The sequence below is a fragment of the Mustelus asterias genome, chromosome 13 (assembly GCF_964213995.1).
Source record: "Mustelus asterias chromosome 13, sMusAst1.hap1.1, whole genome shotgun sequence".
In the NCBI taxonomy this organism is placed as follows: Eukaryota; Metazoa; Chordata; class Chondrichthyes; order Carcharhiniformes; family Triakidae; genus Mustelus; species Mustelus asterias.
Genome location: NC_135813.1, coordinates 16,640,134 through 16,655,934, shown reverse-complemented (window position 1 = coordinate 16,655,934; position 15,801 = coordinate 16,640,134). Strand labels below are relative to the sequence as shown.

Here is a 15,801-nt window from a genome sequence, read left to right as displayed (position 1 = left end):
TTCCCAGGACACCAGGGGAACTCTCTGGTCAAGCCACCGTCAGATTTTCCACTCCAGGAAGACTTTCAGCTAAACCAGCAGAATTTCCCAAAATCAGGGAGAGGGAGACACTTCTTTCCAGCTTGATGTCCCTTCTAAAAATTAAAACCTGCAGCTCAGAACTGCTAATGAAGGAGTTCCTGTCACCTGCCCTGCAAACATTCTTCCTCCTGACAATGCAGGGTCATAAAACTAATTCCCAAAGTAAAAATAAACAACCCCCATTTAAGCCACTTAAGGAGCAATAAAAGGACTCATCGTAGACAACCCGGTGCCAGAATGAAAGCTGAGAAGTACTGAGAACATGATTTAAATAAAACTGTAAGAAGTCTCACAACACCAGGTTAAGGTCCAACAGGTCTATTTGGAATCACGAGCTTTCGGAGCCCCGCTCCTTCATCAGGTGAATAGCACTTTTAAAAAAACTCTTAAAGATACACTAACGTCACAATTTATTACTGTCACAATAGGCTTACATTAACACTGCAATGAAATTACTGTGAAAATCCCCTAATCTTTTGGGTGCCTGTTCGGGTACACTGAGGCAGAATTTAGCACGGCCAATGCACTAACCAGCACGTCTTTTGGACTGTGGGAGGAAACCGGAGCACCCGGAGGAAACCCACGCAGACACGGGGAGAACATGCAGACTTCGCACAGACAGTGACCCAAGCCAGGTAATTGAACCCAGGTCTCTGGCGCTGTGAGGCAACAGTGCCAACCACTGTGTCACCATCTCCATTACAAGACATTCCCTCAGATGCATCAGAATGTTTTTGCATACTGGAGCTATGTACCAGAGAAGGGGCTTGGATGCCAATCGCCTGAAACCAAGGATTCAGAGATTTTAAAAAACTTATCCAACCGAGAGAAACAAAAACTGTTCAGAAACATTCCCAAAGTGAATTTGAATGTTATTTGATGAGGTCCGTCATTTTATATGAAGTTCCAGATGGGGGTACACTGTAGGTGCGATAAGGGAGAGCTCCTGTAAGGTGGGTCATACAGAGCTGGGACATTAACAGTTGCTGACAGGAACTGTGTACAAGACCAATCACTGTTAATGTTGCCGAGACACATCACACCTCCCCCCCACCCCCCCCCCCCCCATCCCCCATCCCCCGCCGTGGTTACTGCAGTTAGTTCTGTAAAAAATGGAGCGTGGCCCTTTCTCCCTAACTCACCCGTATTCCAACACTGGGCCTTAGGGACATGTTGTGCTGCCTGGATCATACTCGTCTGAACTGGAAGGTCAGGCGAGACAGACTGGACAAAGAAATATCACCAATAATTGGGCACAGAGCGGCAACTTAACTCTGATTGCCACTCCGAGCAAGTTCAGGCCCCATGATCTCCTGTCAGTGAAACACTCCAATGGACCTCAAGTCATCACACCAAACTCACTGATCCACAACTTCATTCAGTCATGAGGATAATGTCTGGAGATGTGAGGTCAACTCCAGTTCAATGGTGACCAATGCTCTCAGATATTGCCCCTCCCTCTCTGTGATGGGACGCAGCAACACGCAGAGAAATAACTCGTATTAGCAGCAACTTGGACACCCCCATTCACAGAGACCCCCCCACCCCCACCCAACTAGCCACATGGCTGTATGAAACCCTCTCTGGACACAAATCCAACTCCATAGAATCATAGAATAGAATCACAGAACCCCGACAGTGCAGGATGAAGCCATTCAGCCCATCGTGCCTGAACCGACCACAGTATCGATAGAACCCGGAGGAGAGAGCACTCTTTCAAACAAACATACTCAGCGGGATTCTCTGGCTCCCCTCACGACGTGTTTCACGGCGGCAGGAGGTGACCGGTCATGAAATCTTCTGGTCCCGCCGCTGTCCATGGAATTTCCCAATGAATCCACGCCCCGCTGCTGGGAGACCCGCGGGCAGGGTGCATGGTTGGTGGAATTGAAAGGTGCTGCCGGCAGGAAAATCCCACCCACCGTCTCTGCCCCAAAAACTCAACAACCAGGCTTTAATCAACCCCGGAGAGTGTGGACAACCCTCAATAGAATACCGACTGGACATGGCCAACGTGGCCAAGTCGCACCTCAAAACCCCGCCAGAAACATTGACCAAACCTCAGATCACCTAATAACATCTTCCCCCGAACCCAAGTCTGAGAGTGGCATCCTGGAGTTACACTTGCTCTCCAGCTAGGCACTGGACTGGTTAGGTAGGGAGTTGACATTAAAACTGTGACACCAGCTTGTGGGCGGACGAGTGGCAGATGGAATTTAACCCTGAAAAGCGTGAGATGATACACTTTGGAAGGACTAATTTTACAAGGACAGCATGACACTAGGAAGTTCTGTGGAGCAGAGGGACGTTGGCGAGTTTGTCCACAGATTTTTGAAGACGGAAGGGCATGTTAGTGGGCTGGTGAAAAAGACATATGGGACATTTGCCTTTATCAATCAAGGCTAGATTACAAAAGCAGGAAAGTTATGTTGGAGTTGTATAGAACTTTGGTGAGGCCACTGCTAGAGTACTGTGTGCAGTTCTGGTCATCACATTATCGGAAGGATGTGATTGCACTGGAGGGAATGCAGAGGAGATTCACCAGGATGTTGCCTGGGATGGAACATTTAAGTTATGAAGAGAGGTTGGATAGGCTTGGGTTGTTTTCTCTGGAGCAGAGAAGACTGAGGGGGCAACCTGATCGAGGTGTACAAGATTATGAGGGGCATGGACAGAGTGGATAAGGAGCAGCTGTTCCCCTTAGCTGAAGGGTCAGTCATGAGGGGACATAGGCTCAAGGTGAGGGGCAGGAGGTTTAGGGGGGATGTGAGGAAAAACTTTTTAACCCAGGGGGTGGTGACGGTCTAGAATGCGCTGCCTGGGAGGGTGGTAGAGACGGGTTGCCTCACAACCTTTAAAAAGTACCTGGATGAGCACTTGGCATGTCACTAACATTCAGGGCTATGGGCCAAGGGCTGGTAAATTGGTGGGCGTTCAGGTGTTTCTGATGTGTTGGTGTAGACTCGATGGGCCGAAGAGCCTCTTCTGCACTGTATGATCCCATGATTCTGTGAAAGATCGAATTGAAACAGTTCTCTTTATACTGGGAGACAGGAGGAAAAGAGTTTGATGGTGATGAGAAAACGTGGCCAACTCCAACCCATCCATCTTGTTCATCAGCACTGATGAATGGCATGGGTGGCACAGTGGTTGGCACTGCTGCCTCACAGCGCCAAGGACCCGAGTTCAATTCCGACCTCGGGTCACTGTCTGTGCGGAGTCTGCACATTCTCCCCGTGTCTGCGTGGGATTCCTCCGGGTGGTCCAGTTTCCTTCCACAGTCCAAAGATGTGTGGGTTAGGTTGATTGGCCATGGCAAATTGCCCCTTAGTGTCAGGGGGATTAGAAAGGTAAATACATGGAGTTGCGGGGACAGGGCCCTGGTGGGATTGTTGTCAGTGCAGGCTCGATGGGCCGATTGGCCTCCTTCTGCATGAGGGATTCTATGAAAATGAAATTGTGTTTATATAAAGTAAAAGTTTATTAGTCACAAATAGGCCTACAAACACTGCAATGAAGTTACTGTGAAAATCTCCTAGTCGCCACACTCTGGCACCTGTTCGGGTACAATGAGGGAGAATTTAGCACGGCCAATGCACCTAACCAGCACATTTTTCAGATTATGGGAGGAAACCGGAGCACCCGGAGGAAACCCATGCAGACACAGGTTTCCTCCGGGTGCTACGGGAATCGTAGCGGCTGAGACAGGAAAATCCCAGCGGCCGAGACAGGAAAATCCCAGCGGCCCCTCCCTCTGTCTCTCTTCACAGACCTGCCTGACCTACTGAGTAGTTCCAGAGTTTTCTGTTTTTTTATTACACTGTTGGCCAGAACTCTGGAGAACTCCCAGCTCTTCGCTGACAAAGGCCGCAGTTAGGAAAAGGCTGACAGGTCCTCCTTTAACATCTCGTCAAACAATGCCGGGATCCCTCAGGATTGTGCCGGAGCGCAAGGCCGGCTTGTGTGAGCTAAAATCCTGGAGTGACAAGCAACCTTGTGAGCTGGAGGAGAGAGCAGTGCCAACCCTAGCGAAGCTGCTATTGTTCAAGAGGTTTCAGTGGGACCCACTCGAGAGTCTGATTCTTGTCTGTGTGGTTCTAAGGTCATTTCTTTATAAGAGCTACTTATCTGAACTGTGGTGAATGGAGCCAGATTCACTGAAACTCACAATGAAAGCACTTAGGGACCAGCTGGGACCTGAATGGGAGAACAAGTTACAGCGGCATTAATTCGCGGGCGGAACCCAATGATTCTGTAAAACGTACGTTAAATAATACCGCAAGAAAGTTAGTCTGTTCATTCTATCCATGCTTATGAAGGCAAACAGACGCTGAATCTTTATTTTTAAGTTTATTTATTAATGTCACAAGTAAGGCTTACATTAACACTGCAATGAAGTTACTGTGAAAATCCCCCAGTCGCCACACTCCAGTGCCTGTTCGGATACACTGAGGGAGAATTTAGCATGGTCAATGCACCTAACCAGCACGTCTTTTGGACTGTGGGAGGAAACCAGAGGAAACCCACACAGACACGGGGAGAACGTGCAGACTCCGCACAGACAGTGACCCAAGCCGGGATTCGAACCCAGGTCCCTGGCGCTGTGAGGCAGCAATGCTGACCACTGTGCCGCTGTGCCGCCCATTTGTTTTCAACGTAACTGAGCTCCCATTACAAGTGAGAGATAAGGGATTGGAAGGTATTCATCTCGTTCAACTCCCCGGGCCTCCCCTCCCTACCTGTAGAAGTCACCAAAGCTTGAGGAGTAGTCAGTTATGTGGAGATGTTGAGAAGATGAGGGAATGGGTTTAAAAGTGGACCATGACATTTAATGTTGGCCTGAGTGATATAAAAATAGATGGCAGCAACCGCACCATGAATGAAAGGAGGTTTAACGCTGTGGAAGAGCAAATGGTTGCACAACATTGAGGCTGTAAACAGGAGCCAATGGCATTTCAGGCTCCTTCTCCAAAGGGAAAAGGCAAGGAGTGATGGTGAGCCAATGTAAAACTTCAGTTGGAGAATGAGCGCATGTTTGAGCTCCGCACTCTAAGCAAGATGTTAAGGCTTGAGCAGAGTCCATTAGCATGGTGCCTGCTGTGAGGAATGTATGAAGGAAGACTTGAAAGATTGGGGCTCTTTTCATCAAAACGATCTGGAATTTGAAGCTATCTGATGGAGGTGTTGAACATTATGAAAGGATGGGACTGATTAGATTGACACAGTGGCTGGGATTTTCCTGTCACCTTCCCGCTGAAAGTCAATGGATGTTTTGTTGGGTCGCCAAATTTTCCATCCCAGCTGGAAAATCCTAGCCAGTGCTTCCAGAATGAGAAACAACTGATACCAAACCACATGGATGGAATTTTCAAGAGAAAGCAAAATAAATTTCTCCACACCGAGATCCAGGTTTTCCTAACAACCGGGAACCCCTCCTTCCTGGTCAAAATGGCGGATGAGTCTAGAAATCCTAAATCCTGTCCCCGAACACAGTGCTTCTTAATTTTGCATGGTTGGAACTAGAGCAAAGAGCACAAGAGCAGGAGCAGACTATTCGGCCCGTCGAGCCTGCTCCACCATTCAATAGGATCATGATTGATCTTGGGTTTCAACTCCATTTTCCCACCCGCTTCCCAGATCAAAGAACAAAGAACAAAGAAAATTACAGCGCAGGAATAGGCCCTTCGGCCCTCCAAGCCTGCATCGGCCATGCTGCCCAACTGAACTAAAGCCCCCTACCCTTCCGGGGACCATATCCCTCTATTCCCATCCTATTCATGTATTTGTCCAGACTTCCCTTAAAAGTCACTATCCTATCCGCTTCCACTACCTCCTCTGGCAGCGAGTTCCAGGCACCCACCACCCTCTGCGTAAAAAGCTTGCCTCGTACATCCCCTTTAAACCTTGCCCCTCGCACCTTAAACCTGTGCCCTCTGGTAATTGACTCTTCCACCCTGGGAAAAAGCTTCTGACTATCCACTCTGTCCATGCCCTTAATTCCCCGAGAGACCAAACATCTGTCTCTTCCAGCCTTGTATATATTCAATGATGAAGCATCCACAGCTCGCTGGGGTAGTGAATTTAAATGATTCACAACCCTTTGAGAGAAGAAATCTCTCCTCATCTCAGTCCAAAATGATCAGCCCCTTATTCTGCGACTGTACCCCCATGCTTTGCACATCCAAACCACCAGGAACAACCTCTCAGCATCTACCATATCAACCCCTTCAGCATCTTGTAGGTTTCAATTAGATCAGCTCTCACCGCCAGAGAATATATGCCCATTTTGCTAAGCTTCTCATCATAAGACAAACCCCTCCTCATCTCAGGGGCCAATTTAGTGTATCTTCGCCGCGCCATCTCCAATGTAAGTATATCCCTTTTTCAAAAGTGGAGACCGAAGCTGCATGTAGTATTCCAGATGTGGCTTCAGCAAAACCCTGTACAATTCCAGCAATGCTTGTACTCCAATCCCTTTGCATTAAAGGCCAAAATGCCATTAGCCTTCTGTAATGACCTCATAAGGTGGGCCTCTTGGAGTATGAGCTCCCTGATTGGGATAATGCTTGCCTGCCCAATCAGGGAGTCTCACCTGTCCATATAATGAGGGGGTATCAGATCTACTGACACTCCAAATTCTGACTTTGTACCTGAAGCACTCTTAGGAGTGGAGATGAGTTTGTAAATAAAGGGAATCTAGTGAAGGGATACCGGTCTCCGAGGAGTTATTTAACCTTCCTAATTGCCTGCTGTACCTGCATGCTAACTTTCCACATTCCTCATACATGCACACTCAAGTCTCTTTGAACACCAACACTTAAACATTTCACACCATTGAAAAGTATCCTGCTTTTCTTACGACCAAAGTGAATAACTTTACACTTCCCTCCGTTATCATCCATCTGCCATCTTACAGCACACTTAACCTTTCTCAATCGCTTAACAGCCTCTGTGTCCTCCTGATAACTTATCTTCCCCAGCTTGGTATCATTAGCGAACATTGATACATTACTCTCTTCCATTTTATGTACTTGTAGAAGCTTTCGCAATCTGTTGTTATTTTTCTGGCTAGCTTCTATTTATTCCCCTTGTTATCAACTTTTTGGTGGCATTTTGCGGTTTGCTAAAACAGTCCCAATTCTTCGAGTTGTTACTGCTTGTTCTTACTGCCATGTTTAACTTCCTGAGTGAGCCATGGACTTGGTTTCCACTGCAATGTATTTTTGGTGAACATTCTGTACTGCTCCTGTAAATGTTCCCCACTCTTCATTTTCCTCCATACCATCTATTTTTTAAAATTTATTTGTGGGGTTGTGGGCATTGCTGGCTAAGCCAGCATTTATTGCCCATCACTAACTGCCCTCCATTTCAGAGGGCATTTGAGAGTCACATGTAGGCCAAATTGGGTAAAGCACATCAGTGAACCAGATGGGTTTTTACGACAGTCGACAATGGCTTCATGGTCAGATCTTGCCCTGGGTCTCTGGATCATTAGTCCAGTGACAATACCACAACACCACTGCCTACCCAATTAACTTCAGCCAGTTCAACCCCTCATACTTATGTAATTGTCTTTGGTTAAATTTAAAGATTTTTGCTTCCGATTGGAATGTGTCACTTTCAAATGTAATATGAAATTCAATGATATTATGATCACTGTTTCCCAGTAGATCCTTTACTGTGGCATTGCTTTTGTCAGTTACATAAATCTATGTGGCCTGGTTGTTGACCCTTACCTAGAAAGATAGAAAACGTACAGCACTGAAGGTGGCCATTCAGCCCTACATGTCTGTATTGGCTGGAAATGAGTTCTCCAGCCAATTGCATGTTCCAGCTCTTGCTCTATCGCGCCGTAAGTCTCTGAACTTCAGGTGCATATTCAAGTATTTATTAACTGTGACAAGGGTGTTGGCCTCCACCACGCTTTCGGGCAGTCTGTCCCACAGCCCCACCACCCTCTGGATGATAACATTTCACCTCAGTTCCCCTCTGGATCTTCTCATTACTTTAAATACCCCTCCCCCACCCCCCCACCCATCCCAGGCACAAGCCCTCCCCCCATGTTACTGACCTCTCTGCCACACAGCTTCTACCTCTTTGTCCCAGGAAACAGCTGCACCTCAGTTATTCTTTCCTGCTATCAAGTCTTTTCCTAGCCTTCTTTGTTCTAAGGAGAAAAACCACAGCATCTCCTGTTTCTCTGCATTGCCTAAGTCACTCACATCTGGTGCTAATGTAGTATATAGCTCCTCTGCGCTCTGTCCAAGGTACTGAAATCCTTTCGAAAGTGCGGTTCCCAGAACCGGCCATTGTATTCCAGTTGAGGCCTAACCAGTGTTTGATAAAGCCGGTTAGTGACGCCAACAGCGTGGGTTCAATTCCCGTACCGGCTGAGGTTATTCACGAAGGCCCCACTTTCTCAACCTTCCCCCTCCCCTCGGGTGTGATCACCCAGAGGGTGGTGAATGTGTGGAATTCACTACCACAGGAAGTAGTGGAGGCCAAAACATTGTGATTTCAAGAAGAAATTAGATATAGGTCTTGGGGCTAAAGGGATCAAGGGATATGGGGGGTGGCGGGGGGGGGGGGGGGGGGGGAGGCAGGATTAGGATATTTTGACAATCAGCCATGATCAAAATGAATGGCGGAGCAGGCTAAAAGGGCCGAATGGCCTATTCCTGTTTCTATTTTCTATATTGCTATGATCCTCAGGTTACATCACCACCACTGAGGAGGAAAGGTGATGGCCTAGTGGTATTATCGCTAGACTACTAGTCCAGAAACTCAGCTAATGTTCTGGGGACCCGGGTTCGAATCCCACCACGGCAGATGGTGGAATTTGAATTCAATAAACAATATCTGGAATTAGGAATCTACTGATGACCATGAAATGATTGTCGGAAAAACCCATCTGGTTCACTAATGTCCTTTAGGGAAGGAAATCTGCTGTCCTTGTCTGGTCTGGTCTACATGTGGCTCCAGAGCCACAGCAATGTGGTTGACTCTCAACTGCCCTCCAAGGGCAGCTAGGGATGGGCAATAAATGCTGGCCAGTCAGCGACGTCCATGTCCCATGAATGAATAAAAAAAAGTCAGCTCTTCCCCCTCAAATGGGAGCTCAGCCTATGGTCACCTGGGACTATGGCGACTTTACCTTTCACTAGCATTTGTCCTCTTGTGTCTCTACTTAGAAAGCCAAGCATCTGGATGCGGTTTTAAACCAGGTTCTCAACTTGTCTTGCCACACATTCAAAGACTTGTGCACATAAACCTCTGGATCGCTCTACTCCTACACCTCTTTATAATTGTATGGTGTAGTTTATATTTCTCTCCTCATTCTATTTAGCCAGGGTAACTGTCCTGGGAACCAGGAACATTGTTAATCCTCTCAACCCCATTAAAAGTAACCCCCCGCACAGGAAAAATAGAATTGTGAATCGTCATTCTGCCCCGCCATCACAGAAAATGTTAATCCCACCATTGCTCTGATAGAACAATCTTGGATTGATAGCGAGCGTGGAGTGTTTCCCAGGAAGGATGTTTGAAGTATTGCTGTGAGATGGGCAAACAGCCAGTTTGCCCACAGCAAGGTCCCACAAACAGCAGTGAGATAAATGGCCAATTAATCTGCTTTTGTTGGTGCTAATTAAGGGATAAATGTTCCCCCGGACGCCCAGAGAATTCCCTTGTCTTTAAATAGCGCGACAAGTTGTTTTGCAGACTTTTGAGATCTGGGCCGGAGGTCAGACCTGAATAGCATCACCTCCAACAGTGCAGCACTCCCTCAGTCCTGCACTGAATGCTCAGCCGAGGTTCTGTGCTGAAGTTGCAATTCACACCTCCTGTCTCAGAGTTTTATCAACCAGACAAGCTGATCATAGAAATCGTGGAAACCCTACAGTGCAGAAGGAGGACATTTGGCCCATCGAGTCAGCACCGACAACAATCCCATCCCAGGCCCTATCCCCATTATGCCACATATTTATCCCACTAATCCCTCCAGTCTACACATTCCGGGACACTAAGGGGTAATTTAGCATGGCCAATACACCTAACCCGCACATCTTTGGACTGTGGGAGGAAACTGGAGCACCCGGAGGAAACCCACGCAGACACGGGGAGAACGTGCAAACTCCACACAGACAGATACTAACAATGAAAAGGGCACTGGGAATATCTCAACAACATCGCTGGATGAATCTATGGCCCTAACTCCATCACATCAGGTAAAATCCAAAATGTTGCTACTCTCTGAGGGAATCCCTGCCTAAACCTCTCCATCTCTTTCCTCCTATAAAGACACTCCTCAAAATGTACTTCTTTGACCAAGCTTGAGATTCATTTGACCTCATATCTCCATCTGTGACTTGGTGTCGTGTTTTATCATAGAATGGTTAGTGTACAGAAGGAGGTCATTCAGCCCCTCAACTTTGTGCAAGCCCACTCCCCCCACCTTTTCCCTGTAGCCCTGCACGTTCTCTCTCTTCAGATATCATCCAATATTCTTTTGAAAGTCATGATTGAATCTGCCTCCGCCACACTGCCAGGCAGTGCATTCCTGATCCTAGCCACTCGCTGTGCAAAAAGGCTTTTTCTTACGTCACCATTGCTTCTTTTGCAATCACCTTAATTCACTGTCCTCTGTTTCTTGATCCTTACGTGAACTGGAATTGCTTCTCCCCATCTACTCTCCAGACCCCTCATGATTTTGAACACTTCTGCCAAATATCCTTTCAGCCTTCCCTCCTGCCGAGAGAACAGCCCAACCTCACCAATCTATCCATAACTCATTCCCAGAACCATTCTGGTAAAACTTCTCTGCACCCTCTCTAGTGCCCGCGCATCCTTTCTGGTGTCCTGATCTAGACAAAGTATTCCAGATAAAGACAAACAAACCAGTGTTTTATATACTTCATCACAGCTTCCAGGGGGTCTTGTGGCACAGTGGGTTAGTGTCCCTGCCTCTGAGCCAGAAGCTCCAGGTTCGAGACCCACTCCAATCCCAGAATCTTGATGGCCAAGGTTTGTCATGGTGGCACAGAGGTTAGCACTGCTGCCTTACAGCGCCAGGGACTCAGGTTCGATTCCCACCTTCAAGTCACTGCCGGTGTGGAGTTTACACCTTCTCCCCATATCTGCGTGAGTTTCCTGCGGGAGCAGTGGTTTCCCACAGTCCAAAGATGTGCAGGTTAAATTGGTTGGCCATGCTAAATTGACCCTAGTGTCCAAAGATGTGTGGATTAGGTGGATTAGCCATGGGAAATGCGTAGGGTTATGGGTTAGGATGGGAGGAGGGGTTTAAGCCTGAGAAAGTTGCTCTTTTGAAGAGTTGGTGCAGACTCGATGGGCCAAATGGCCTCCTTCTGCACTGTAGGGATTCTATGGTTCGATGGTTCACAACGTGGCCAAGCAGGTAACACGTGGATGTTCAGTGATAATTGTACAGTGTTCAGTACCATTCTCAAATGCCAAAGCAGGTTTTATCTGCAACCAGCAAGTCCTGACCTGACCTGGCCTGAGAATTGACATTTGTGTCACACTGCAGGCGGTGTCCCTCTCCAACAGGAGACGATCTAACCGCTTCTCTCTGATATTCAATGACGTTACCATCAGTGAGTCACCCACCAACAAGAACATGTCAGAAGCTATGTATCCTGCAATGAATTATCTCACTTCCAGACTCCTCAAACCCTGTCCACCATCGACAAGGCACAGGTCAGCTGTGTACTAGAATATTCTCCAATTGTTCAGATGCGTGCAGCCACAACAACATTCAAGAACCTCAACACCATCCAGGAGAAGGCAGCATGCTTAATCGACACCCCCTAAACATTGACTCCTAGGACCCTGTAGACAGCAGTGTGTACCACCTGCAGGACGCATTGCAGCAACTCACCAAGATTTCTTCAGCAGCAAAGGGGGTCCCACCTCTTCTCCCCTCCCCATGAAGCCTGTTGGGAGGCTGCCAGGTTTTACATCCATCAATTCCGTCATCAGTTGACTGTCTTTGTTCTCCCCGTGTCTGCGGGGGTTTCCTCCGGGTGCTCTGGTTTCCTCCCACAGTCCAAAGATGTGCGGGTTAGTTTGACTGGCCGTGCTACATTGCCCCTTAGTGTCAGGGGGATTAGCAGGGTAAATACATGGGGTTACAGGGATAGGGCCTGGGTGGGATTGTTGTCGGTGCAGACTCGATGGACTGAATAGCCTCCTTCTGCACTGTAAGAATTCTAGGAGTTAACATGATTATTTGTCAACTTCATAAACAAACCATGAATGAATTGAAAAGCTAATTCTCCAACGTACCCTCCCCAGAATACAACTGCCCCGCATGTACCTGCACTAGAACTGGGTACACCTGAGAGTCTGCTTAAAGGTGTGCTTTACATTGAGAATGGTTAGGGGCTGAGGTTTTAAGTCTATTTATTAGTGCCACAAGTAGGCTTACATTAACACTGCAATGAAGTTACGTGTGAAAATCCCCTAGTTGTCACACTCCGGGGCCTGTTCGGGTACACTGAGGGAGAATTTAGCAAGGCCAATCCACCTAATCAGCACATCTTTCAGACTGTGGGAGGAAACCGGAGCTCCCGGAGGAAACCCACGCAGACACAGGGAGAACGTGCAGACTCCACACAGACAGTGAGCCAAGCCGGGAATCAAACCTGGGTCCCTGGCGCTGCGAGGCAGCAGTGCTAACCACCATGCCGCCCTTCAGCATGGAAAGACCAATGTTTAGCACATTCAAAATGCAACCTGTACTTCGAAGCTACTCTGTCAGCTTTGGGACATGTTCAGGTTGTGAAAGATGCTACAGAAATGCAAATGTTTCTTTCATCGACGTTCAAGCTGCCATCAACACTGGATCTGATTCCTCCCTACAATACAAGCAACCTAACAGCAGAGCTCGAAGGATGCCTGATCCCAGATGTAAGTCGGAGGAACACATTCTGAACTGACCACAGTATTTGACTGTTAGCGTCACCAGTTCCTGATTGCCTGTTCACACTTTAGCACTCTTAAAACTACTCACGATCTAGTAACAATTTCCAAATATCATGAGTAAGAAGTCTCACAACACCAGGTTGAAGACCAGCAGGTTTATTTGGGATTACGAGCTTTCAGAACGCTGCTCCTTCCTCAGGTGAGTCCTGATGAAGAAGCAGCGCTCCGAAAGCTCGTGATGGCCAGATCAACCTGTTGGACTTTAACCTGGTGTTGTGAGACTTCTTACTGTGCCCATCCCAGTCCAACGCCGGCACCTCCACATCATAAATATCATGAAGTCAGTCGTTAGCCGATAAGAAACTCTCGGTATGGGAAAAACTAATTTACTCTATTAAAAGCTAAAATAGAAAATAATAGACATAAATAGTAACTGTCAGTACCTCGGGGGAAAGAAAAGGTTGGCTGATAGTTTTGGCAGAGGTCCCTCTTCAGAACTGGTGGAAGTTCCCTAACAAACATTGACCCAAGTGGATTCTTCAGTTCCAGAAAACCAGTTGGTGAAGGATAGTAGTGGACACAGTCTTTAAATTTTTCAGAGTGAAACATCACAAGCATATATCTCCCAACATAACCACCCCCTCTGTTTCAATATATGTATTCTTTGTTTACTCAAGTGAAGCCCCAATTAACGCTCATCAAATACATACAATTAATGTAAAGTTGGCATGGACCTTTAGGGTTACTGCTTTTATTTCTGATCTGAGAGACAGTACAATGAATCATAGAATCCCTACAGTGCAGAAGGAGGCCATTCGGCCCATTGAGACTGCAACGACCAGAATCCCATCCAGGCCCTCTCCCTGTAACCCCACATATTTACTCTGCTCATCCCCCTGACACTAGGGCCAATTTAGCATCGCCAATCCACCTAACCTGCACATCTTTGGACTGTGGGAGGAAACCGGAGCACCCGGAGGAAACCCATATAGACACAGGGAGAATGTGCAAACTCCACACAGACAGTGACCCAAGGCTAGAATTGAACCCGGGTCCCTGGCGCTATGAGGCAGCAGTGCTAACCGCTGTGCCACCATGCCACCCCAAATGCAGCAATCCCTCAATACAGCACTGGAGTGTCAGCCCAGATGTCACGTCCAATATAGGGTGGGGTTTGAACCCAGATTCAGAGCGCGAATGCTACCAATTGAGCCACTTCAGTGAGGGAATCCTTAAGAATGCCTTGTCACTGATGGTGAAGTGTACTCTAACCTCAGAAGGATAACAGGCAGATTCAGAATGTTCCCGATGGTGGAGGAATCCAGAACTCGGGGTCATAGTTTGAAGACAAGGGGTAAACCTTTTAGAAATTTATTTTTATTTATTAGTCACAAGTACATTACATTACATTAACACTGCAATGAAGTTACTGTGAAAATCCCCTAGTCGCCACACTCCGGCGACGAGGGGAGAATGCTGAGAATTTAGCATGGCCAATGCACCTAACCAACACGTCTTTCGGACTGTGGGAGGAAACTAGAGCACCCGAGGAAACCCACACAGACATGGGGAGAATGTGCAGAATGCACACAGACAGTGACCCAAGCCGGGAATCGAACCCAGGTTCCTGGTGCTGTGAGACAGCAGTGCTAACCACTGTGCCACCATGAACTGAGGTGAGGAGAAATTTCTTCACCCAGAGAGAGGTGCATCTGTGGAATTCACTACCACCAAAGTAGTTGCTTAAAAAAATGTTTATTTATTAGTGTCACAAGTAGACACTGCAATGAATTTACTGTGAAAATCTCCTAGTCGCTACACTCCAGCGCCTGTTCAGGTACACTGAGAGAGAATTTAGCATGGCCAATGCACCTAACCAGCACGCCTTTCGGACTGTGGGAGGAAACCGGTGCACCCGGAGGAAACCCATGCACACACGGGGAGAATGTGCAGACTCTGCACAGTGACCCAAGCGGGAATTGAACCTGGGTCCCTGATGCTATGAGGCAGTTGAGATCAAAACATTGTCTGATTTCAAGAAGGAATTAGATATAGCTCTTGGGGCTAAAGGGATCAAGGGATATGGGTGGGAAGGCAGGATCAGAGTATTGAATTTGATGATCAGCCATGATCATAATGAATGGCGGAGCAGGCTCGAAGGACTGAATGGCCTACTCCTGCTTCTAGTTTCTATGAAGCTCAATTGCAGGGCTATAGTGGAGCAAGGAATGAAATCAGAGACACGGTGCGGACTGATCCCAATCTTGCCAATTCATTGCTGGAGAAAATAATGGCTCAGACCTGACTTGACGTCAGACTAGTGGCTGGGCCACAGGGAGACAGTTTCGAAGCAGTGGGACAAATCTGGGTGCCTCTGGCAAAACGGAGCTCATGGCATCATGCACTTTTCCTCTTCTAGTCTGGGCCCAGAGCTCAGCTTTTATGGCACAATCACACATTAGCCAAATGTAGGCCTTAAGATTGCACGGTATTAAGTCTTGAATGGTGCAGTGTTGAATTGTGGGTCGCCCTCATTTACACACCCCCTTCAATTGCATTACCGAGGTGAATACGGGAAATTCGGGGCCTTATCTTTATTTAACTATGTCTAAATCAGGTGCACGGAGCATCAGCCGGTGGATCACAATATCAGCGCAAGTTCGCTGGCCAGAAAAAAACAACTCCGTCTTGGGGAAGCATTGAAACAAGACGGAGCACAATCTCCCCGTGTCTGCGTGGGTTTCCTCCAGGTGCTCTGGTTTCCTCTCGCATTCTGAA

General features: G+C 47.5%; 1 protein-coding gene across 10 annotated transcripts in view; it reads right to left on the bottom strand.

The window, feature by feature from the left end:
• Positions 1-15,801, bottom strand: part of garnl3 (GTPase activating Rap/RanGAP domain like 3) — a 443,046-nt gene that overhangs the window by 233,489 nt on the left and 193,756 nt on the right. The gene's annotated exons all lie outside the window — the stretch shown is intronic.